General features: G+C 31.1%; 1 long non-coding RNA gene across 1 annotated transcript in view; it reads right to left on the bottom strand.

Moving 5' to 3' along the window:
* Nucleotides 1-5820: 5820 nt before the first annotated feature.
* The window catches only part of LOC124896771, a 6517-nt gene continuing 3115 nt past the window's right edge, over nt 5821-9222 (bottom strand). The window contains exons 2-4 of the long non-coding RNA XR_007053236.1: nt 6587-7501; nt 6364-6507; nt 5821-6269 (exon numbers count right to left, since the gene is read on the bottom strand). This is a non-coding gene — a long non-coding RNA (uncharacterized LOC124896771). The remainder of the gene's footprint in view (nt 6270-6363; nt 6508-6586; nt 7502-9222) is intronic.

Here is a 9222-nt window from a genome sequence, read left to right as displayed (position 1 = left end):
AACGTTTTCCCTCCTAGGGAGAGCACTCCCATTGGCGGGAGTGTTGTGCTCTTGCCAGGGAGTACAACCTTAAAGCTTTTATAATCGCAATTCGGCTCTCTAGCCAACAATATCATCATCAACAACCCTACGGTGGCACATAGGTTTGGGGAAATATCAAATTTCCCTCTCGATGCTAAGTAATACTCCCCGACCAGCTCAGAACGCGTTAGGAAATCCACCACAACATCACAAGGGTCTATCATAAAGACCAAATCAAATCTCTTTCTCATTTATCAAATCATATCAATTTGTGGATTCCTAACTCAACACATTTTAGCTCAAAATATTTTAATTTTTCTCAACGTCAACATTGTATCAATAATAAAAGTATTTCGTCTCTGCGAGCTTAAAATCAATATAAATCATCCCGATTCTGCGGATACAAATCAATACTCTCAAATGATCATTCTTTCATTTCAATATTCAAATCATGACAATAGCTTTTGAAAAGCATTTAAGATCTTCAAATCATAGTAAGATTTTGTATGTCGTAATGTAACTCAAATCATGGCTCTTATATCAAGAATCCTCAAAAAAATAATATCATGTACATCAAAGCTTAAACAATTTATATTTTCATAACCTCATAATTCATCATTAAAATATCTTGGGTATTTACCCACTTTACAAAATCATGAAATTCCAATGATAAAATCAATTCTTTGGGCACAAGAATGAAAAGATATTCTTGTTTAAAACCTCACATACTAAGTTCTCACGGAATTCATTTTAAGTTATCAAATCATCGAAAATTCATCGATCATAGCACGACTAAGATTATCACGGAACTGACTCAGCTCTAGACCAGCAGACTATTTCAGGCATACGTACCCCCAACAATCAATAACATAAGTAATACGTAGTATACAGCAACGCATATTCACATGCCCACAGGCCATCATGCACCATGCATTCATTAACACCTCACACCAATCTTTTGAAGATCATATTCATATATAAGTATTGAGATCTCATGCCATTACATCGTAGATCATTCAACAAGTATGCATATGGTTAAGGAAGAATACCACATAACATAGTTCATCCAATTGGGATACACACAAATAACATACATTCAACACATCATGGTTCACTTCTCAAACCCTTGCCATTTTAAGCCACATCTTTTTTTATGTTTGGAGGATTAATTTAATTCAAATCCTTGTCATTTTAATTTTTATTAAATTTGAGCCATTTTATATATTGATTCACCCATAATCCTTACACACCTAGTTGATTTATAATTATTAAAATATGGATGAATCAATACTAATTTAATTAATGAAATATTTATTAAGAATACTAGTATAAATTAAATTGACTTTTGATCGATTTTATAAGATGTATTTTTTATCATATTAATTGAAAATAATTACATTAAAGTTTATAGTATTTTTCTTATAGTTATTTGTCAAATTGACTCTTATAATGCGAATTATGACAAGTAAAAAGGAAATGAGTCGGTACAAGTTGGTACATCATTTTTTTCGATTGTAAACCGATAACTGTTACTAAAAAATTTGCTAAATAAATATAACAATGGAGAATTGAGATATAAAACTCGTGAACACCTTTATATGTGAGTTGAAAATTAATGATTAAGTAAATTCGTGTAAATAAAAAAAATTACATTGTTAAGTTAGAGTTATTAAAAAGGCAAATTTTGTAATTTATTTTACAGCTGAAATATTGATTTCTTGAAAACATTTATGGATTATGATACTCCACCCAAAGTATATTAGGATAAGTATTATGAGGGCTATTTTTCAATTTTTTTTATCTTTTGAATAATGCTTTATTTTAATTCTTTGACCTTATATTTATTTTTTTGTGAAAATATGAGTTCTTGAAAAAAGTTTTAGATTAGAATATTTCCTAGCCAAAGTAAATTAGGATAATACTATTTTGCGGTCTTCTTTGACAATTTTATTTTAATTTAACTTAATATTTAAGGGTATAAAAGTCCTTCAATATTTGAAGAATATTTTAGTCAACCGACATTTATATTCGTGTTTTTATAAAAGTATAAATACTTACGGTTAGTATAATTGACAATGTATCGCTGATACTTAATTGACAATGTATAATTTAGCAGTCAAGAATATTTCTTAAAAATCACTAATAAAATTTACTTAGTTTAACTATCATATAAGCTAATCAATCAATATTATTTTAATAAAGATATTAAGAATACTTTTTTATTTTGCTATAATTATTGACATATAGATTAATCAATCAATAATATTTTGTATATCTACTTAGTGTAGTTATCAAATTATAAAACGACCAGTCAATAACATTACATAATACACACACACACATACCCTCCATTCGATTTTACTTGTCATATTTTGAGTTGACACACGTATTAAGAAAAATAATTAATAATATAGTTATTTTACCATAGTACTCCTACTAAATAATTCTTATATTGTTTCCTGAAATTAATTTGAAAAAATAATAATGTTAAGGGTAAAATAGAAAAAAAGAAGGTGTCTTCCCTTGATACGTCAAAATGACAAGTAAAAGTAGAAGTTCAATTATGAAATTTGTAACAAGTAAAATGACAAGTATATATATATATATATATATATATATATATATATATACATGCACTATCTAATAAGAGGCAAAAGGAATGAGAAACAGGCAGCAGAGCGTCAACATGCCTGCTTCAGTTTCTTGCTTCGTGATTTTATTAAATCATCTTCAATTAATTATTATAAGTTATTTTGTATTAAAAATTAATAATATTTAATAAAAATAAAATAGACATTTATAACATGTCTGTTTCAGCTGCTTCAATCGTAATTTTACTAAATATCACCCATAAATAATTATTATCAATCATCTAAGTATTAAAAAATTAATAATATTTAATTAAAAAAGGTAAAATAGATATGAAACGATAATTAACTCTTGATGTTTTAAATTAACTTTACGGCTTATATGAGACCCACTTAAATTTTTTTCACAAGAATTTTTTATAGTAGTTTTGCTATATCACTTCTAATTAGTTGTCGCGAGTTATTTAAGACATATCTGCTTCGCCGCTTCAATCGTGATTTTACTAAATTACCCCTAATTAGTTATTATGATCATCTAACCATTATGTCAGTTAAATTGGAATAGAATAAAAATATTATAAATCACATAATTTAAAACATAAATTATTTAAAAGATATAATTGACTATCAACGTTACAAAAGATTGGACAAGGAGAGTAACATATATTATTTGAGAATTACATATAAAGTATTATAAATTATAATAGTTAACAGCAAAAAAAATAATTTTTTATATATTTAATAAAACACATTAAAAAATACTATAAATCTTCATAATTAACAACTTAAAAGATTTAAAATATATAAAATATTTAGTTGACTCTCGAAATTATATCAATGTCACTTAAATTGAAATAAAAGAAAAGTATTATAAATTTAATTTAAAACTTAAATTATTTTAAAAATATAATTGACTGTCAACGCCACAAGAGTTTGGACAAGGAGAGTAATGTCTATTATTTGAAAACTACATAAGAAATATTATACATTACAATAGTTAATAACTTAAAATATCTAAAAATGTATTAAAAGTATGATTGATTATCTAAATTCTATTTGTGTTGCATTAGTTGAGACAAAAAAATAATATATACTGAGCGTGCGTTAACTGAAAAACAATAATATAGACCAATTGAATTTTGCTTTTCACACTCTTTACTAATTTATAAACTTGTAGAGTTTAATTTTGATCATCAATTAAAGTTTTGATATAAAATTATATATTTGAATAATAAATCACAATAATTGATAATTTAAAATATTTTAAGAATATATGCAAAAATTACTCAGAAAAATGAATTTTTTAAAATTTTAAAATTTGAAAGATGTCACATTAATTGATATAATTATTACCCATCCACAGTCCCTCAAAGTTGTCCCTAAAATTCACTTAGGCCCTTAAACTAAGGCATGTACCTATTAAACCCCTAAATCCCCCAAATTTGGTTCCAATTGGGCATTTTTTGCCCACATGGCACTGCGCGTGCTGTGCAACCGCCTGAGGCGCGTGACGCCTAAAAAACTTATCCATGTGGCAAAAGCTAACGTTAAATAACGTTGCTTTTGCCATCCTCCTTCACTTTCCCTCTTTTTAACCTAATTTCCTCTTCTTCTTTCTTCATTCTCTCCTCCATAGCTAACTTCTCGATCAATTTCTCTCATCTCACAATCAAAGTTATCTCATAATTTTTATTAAATTATTTTTTCTCTCATTTTCAATGAGAATGTCGGAAAACTCCGTTAATATTGAGGTTCCCGATTTGTGTTATTGTTACGAATTTTCTCCTTCAAGAACTTCAAGAACTTCAAGAACTCCTTCAAATCCGGGTCGTAGATTTTTTGGATGTGAAGTTCCAAAGGTTTGTATCATTTTCATAGATTTTAATATTTTTTTTTGTTGATTTTTTTTATTATTCTATTATTTTTTCATTTAGGAAAATGGTGGATGTGGGTACTTTAGATGGATTGATCCAAAACCTTCAATTTATGCGCATCAATATCCTGAGGTATCGAGCTTAATGATTAGGTGCAAAGATGGTGAAAATTTGTGTGATCGATTGAAGCAAAAGCTCAAAGACGTTGAACAAGAGAGGGACACTTTGTGTGTGAAATTGAAAGATACTGAAGAGAAGTTGATTGCATTGAAGCAAAAACTCAGAAAAGTTAAACTTGAAAGGGAATATGCTAAGCACAAATTGAATGGACTTGTTCCACTTCTTCTCATTATTCTTACTGTAAAGTGGTTCTTTAATATGGTGTAAGGTGTAGTAGTTAAGTTTTCCTATTGAATAGGCAATTGGATATTGTAATGGTTAGTTTGTAGTAGTTGTTTCGATAGTTTGTAGTAGTTGTTTGCAGTAGTTTGTAGTAGTTGTTTATAGTAGTTGTTTGTAGTTGTTTGTAGTAGTTTGTAGAAGTTGTTTGTAGTAGTTTGTAGTAGTTGTTTGTAGTAGTTTGTAGTCGTTCATAGTAGTAGTTTGTAGTAGTTGTTTATTCAGTTTGTAGTTGGCCTAGTTTGTAGTAGTTGTTTGGTTAGTTTGTAGTAGTTGTTTGAATGAATTGACGTATTTTGTATGACAATCTCATTGTCAATTAGCTACTTTATGTCTAGTTGTGCAGCTACTGAAGGTATAACCATATAGCCTAATTGTAACTACTGAAGGTATTCAAAAAAATAAACTATATTACAAGTGCAAGTAGCTGGATATCATACTAACACAGCTCAAGATTGAGCTAAAAACTGCATACATGATGTAAAGAAGGTGTTCAAAAAAAAGCTCAACATTGAGCAGAATAGTTCTACTGCAGCATACACCAAAATCATTAATTGCTGCCTAAGAAAAAGTTGTTAAAAAACTAGTAACACAATTTGTTCAAAGTCATTAATCCTCATTACAATACAAATCATTTCTAAATGAACTACTTCTTTGAAGATCCAACTGATGAAGAAGACTTGGCTGCATCCACTTTTTTCTCTTATTTGCTTTCATTTGTTGCAATTGTGTGCTGGTAACTGCATCTTTTCCATTCCACTTCAGGCCACTAGGTTTAAAACCAATATCTATATTGGTTGGTGAAGCACTCCTTAAATTTATACCTCCATAAAGAACCCTCTAACTTGATGTACTAGCTGCAAAATTGTACGACAGTAAATAGTAAAAACTTGAATGAAAACAGTATTATAGGTAAATAATGAGACAAAAAGAAATACATTATACACTTGGGCTCCAGTTGTTGGATCAAAGTAAACACCAAAACCAATTGCAGGCCTTTTGTATCCAGTAGCAGCAGCAAATGAGGTAGCATTGTATGGCCTCTTGTTGGTTGACAAAGGTGGTAATTGACTGAAAAAAGCATTTCTTCCACTTTCAAATGGGGTCCCTCTTGCATTAGCTATTTTTCTTGTCAATCCTCTACCACTCCCTCCTTGACCTATACCAATTCCTGTTTCACCTCTCCTATCAGCACCACATTGACCACCACTACCAGAACCACCATCCCTACCAGAACAACCTTTACCTCTACCAGCAGTACCTTGACCTCTACTAGCAATACTTGACACCTTTCTTTGAGGTGCTCTTGGCACAACAGTTTGTCAGCATAAATAGATCTTGATTGACTGGATTATGTAGTTGCACAGGTATGAAATATGGAGCTTGACTGTGAATAAATGCAACACAATATTTTCAACAGTTTTCAATAATAATATTAAGCAGGAGAAAAATATTAAGGTAGCAGAACATATATAACTTACTCTTGTTGCCTGACTTTAAGTATAGGTATGTCTTGCCATTGCACTGGTGTGACCACAAATAGAACTTAAGTGTGGGGTAAGTGGATTCCATGAAGCTGCAGGCTGAGTACTAAGTTGACTACTATTACTGCTCCCCATCCCATTCTAACATACAAATAGAAATATGAAAAGTTAAGAAATATGTTAAATTTACAAACTATTATGAAATTCATTTAAGGCTTACCATTTTGGCACACACAGTCTTGTTATGGACAACTTGCTTATACCTTGAACAGGTGATCTTGACACCTTTTTTTGAGAGTTTGTCCCCTTTTTTGGCTCATCCTTCTTCTTCTTTCTGTTCTTACCAGGTCTGTCTGGCATCTTTCTTGATTTTGGAGGTTCAAGTGATGGATTTCTAGTTTCCAGCCACATTCTCATATTGGTAATTGGTTGAATGAAATGGCTATAAGACTTAAGAAAGGTTTCTTTCCTTTACCAGTGCTCTACATGCTGATCTGGATCTTCATTCAAGTAATAATAAGTACAAATGGCATGAGGACAAGAAATACCTCTTAACATCCATGACCTACAATCACAATACTTTTTGTCCAAGTGAACAACAAATGTGTAAACCTCATCCTCAATTTCAAAACCATTAACTCCATTCCATAGTACTCTACACCTATTTGAATATTCCTTGTTATCTTCTAAAATAGTTCTTGCCATAGGTGTAACATCTGAAATCCATGTTTCTGCAAATTTGATCATATCTACATGTCTATTCATCAGTTGATGCCTGATATCCTCTAACATTGTGATTATGGACTTATGTCTAGCAGCTAAGATCCAAGAATTGAAAGTCTCACACATATTATTTTTTTATAATATCACATTTGGAATGTGTTTTGAAATATGCCCTACACCAAGAAGTAGGAGAATTAATCAGCATGTCCTCAGTTATTTCTTTCTTACCTATCCTTGACATTGCTTGCATCTCCTCTCTGAACATTACTTCAAAGTTTGCTTTTGCACATCTCCAAAACTGTTTCCTTCTATCTTCTCCTTTCCAGTGCATATGTCAATTGCTCCAAATATGTCTAGCACATATTCTTCTCTCAGCATTTGGTAGCAGATCCATCAAAACAGGAACAAGACCCTGTAATAAGTATTAAGTATTATTAAAACAGGAATATTAATGAAAAATAAAGTCAAGTAATAAGAAAAATAATTAAGTGGTGGTACATTTTGTTGGTCTGACATTACAGTCAAGCCTTCACCAGTTCTCAAATTTAGATCTACAATCAGATACCTTATGAACCAGTCCCAACTATGTTTTGTTTCAGTATCCATAACTGCCCATGCAATAGGATACATTTGGTTGTTGCCATTTTTCTCCACAACAACTCACCATTACAAGCTCCTTTGAGAAAGCATCCATCAAAATCGATAATTTTTCTACACCCATCTAACCATCCTTGCTCGAAGGAATGAAAGCACACATAGAAATAAACAAAGAGGTTCTTCCTTGTTTCAGTTTCTTTGTCAATTTTTATCCAACAAGAACTTCCAGGATTTGTTGTCTTGATCATTTCTGTATAGTCACATAATCTGGCAAATTCCAGCTTCTAATCTCTCATATTTTCCTTCATAACAAGCTGTTTAGCCCTATAACAAATAGTTTTACCTACATAAAGACCCAACACCTCTCTTACCAAATCCTGAATTTCTCGAATCCTAATGTATGGCTGAGAAACAATTCTCTCCTTGAACTTTCTAGCAACCAGCTTTGAATCACACATCTTGTTCTTGTTTAGAGGTATACACTTATGAATAGGGTTATAGTTCTTCACAATAAAATCACCTAAATCCCTATCAGTAGAAGCAAATAGCAACCAGATGCAATTAGCTGCAATGCACTTCACCCTTATTCTCTATTTTTCATTAGGTTTTAACTTCAACTGCCTTCTATACTCTACAGCATAATTTGCAATAGCTTTTCTAAACTGTTTTACACCAGCAAAAATCATTCCAAGCTCAAACACAGAAAACTCACAATTTTCATCATACCTAGCTTTCTTGCTTCTCCTTCTACTAGGTAGATCTATTCTTCTAACAGCATCTATATCTATATCTTCACTATCCTCACTCCAACAATCAGAACTATCAATATATTCCTCATCTCCACCTAACTTTCTAGAATATTTGGTAGCCTTATTTTTACCAATATCCCCACTAAAGCCTCTATCTACAGAACCAGAAACTCCCAAAGGTACTTCTTCAGTTCCAACAGCCCTTTTTCTTATTTTTTTGTTTTTTCTTTGTTCTTGGCTTTTTTCCCTTTTTTCTTGTCTAAAAGCCCTCAACTCTTCATCAACATCTGAGCCATCTTCTGAAGGAACATCTCCAAGATTTGAATCACTACTCAAGTAATCTGATAACTCACTTGTTAGCCTATTAATATCTTCTATATGAAGGTCTTCTATATCAGCTTCATCACCTCCTTCTACACCAAGATCTTCTAGATTAACATCTTCTACATGGATATCTTCTACATCAGCCTTATCATCTCCTTGTACACCAACATCTTCTACATCAGCCTCTCTCTCTTTACCTAAGTTAACATTTTCTATCTCAAAATCTTCTAGGTTAAAATCTTCTACATCAGTCTCTCTCTCTTCCTCTACTCCAATAGATTCCCTCTCTATGTTAGCACTATCACCAACACCAACACTTTTTCTTTCTAGGTCTGCACACTCAATAATATCAGGTGCAAGTAAAAAATCAGTGAGACCATCAAGGGTTCATCTAAAACATGATAGACATAAAAATTAATAGAGTCCTCGTGTTTTAAATCTTTAACTAGTTCAAAGAGATGTC

This window comes from Capsicum annuum, chromosome 3 (genome assembly GCF_002878395.1).
Source record: "Capsicum annuum cultivar UCD-10X-F1 chromosome 3, UCD10Xv1.1, whole genome shotgun sequence".
Lineage (NCBI taxonomy): Eukaryota > Viridiplantae > Streptophyta > Magnoliopsida > Solanales > Solanaceae > Capsicum > Capsicum annuum.
Note: the sequence above shows the minus strand (reverse complement) of the source record. Positions and strands in the feature narration are given on the sequence as shown.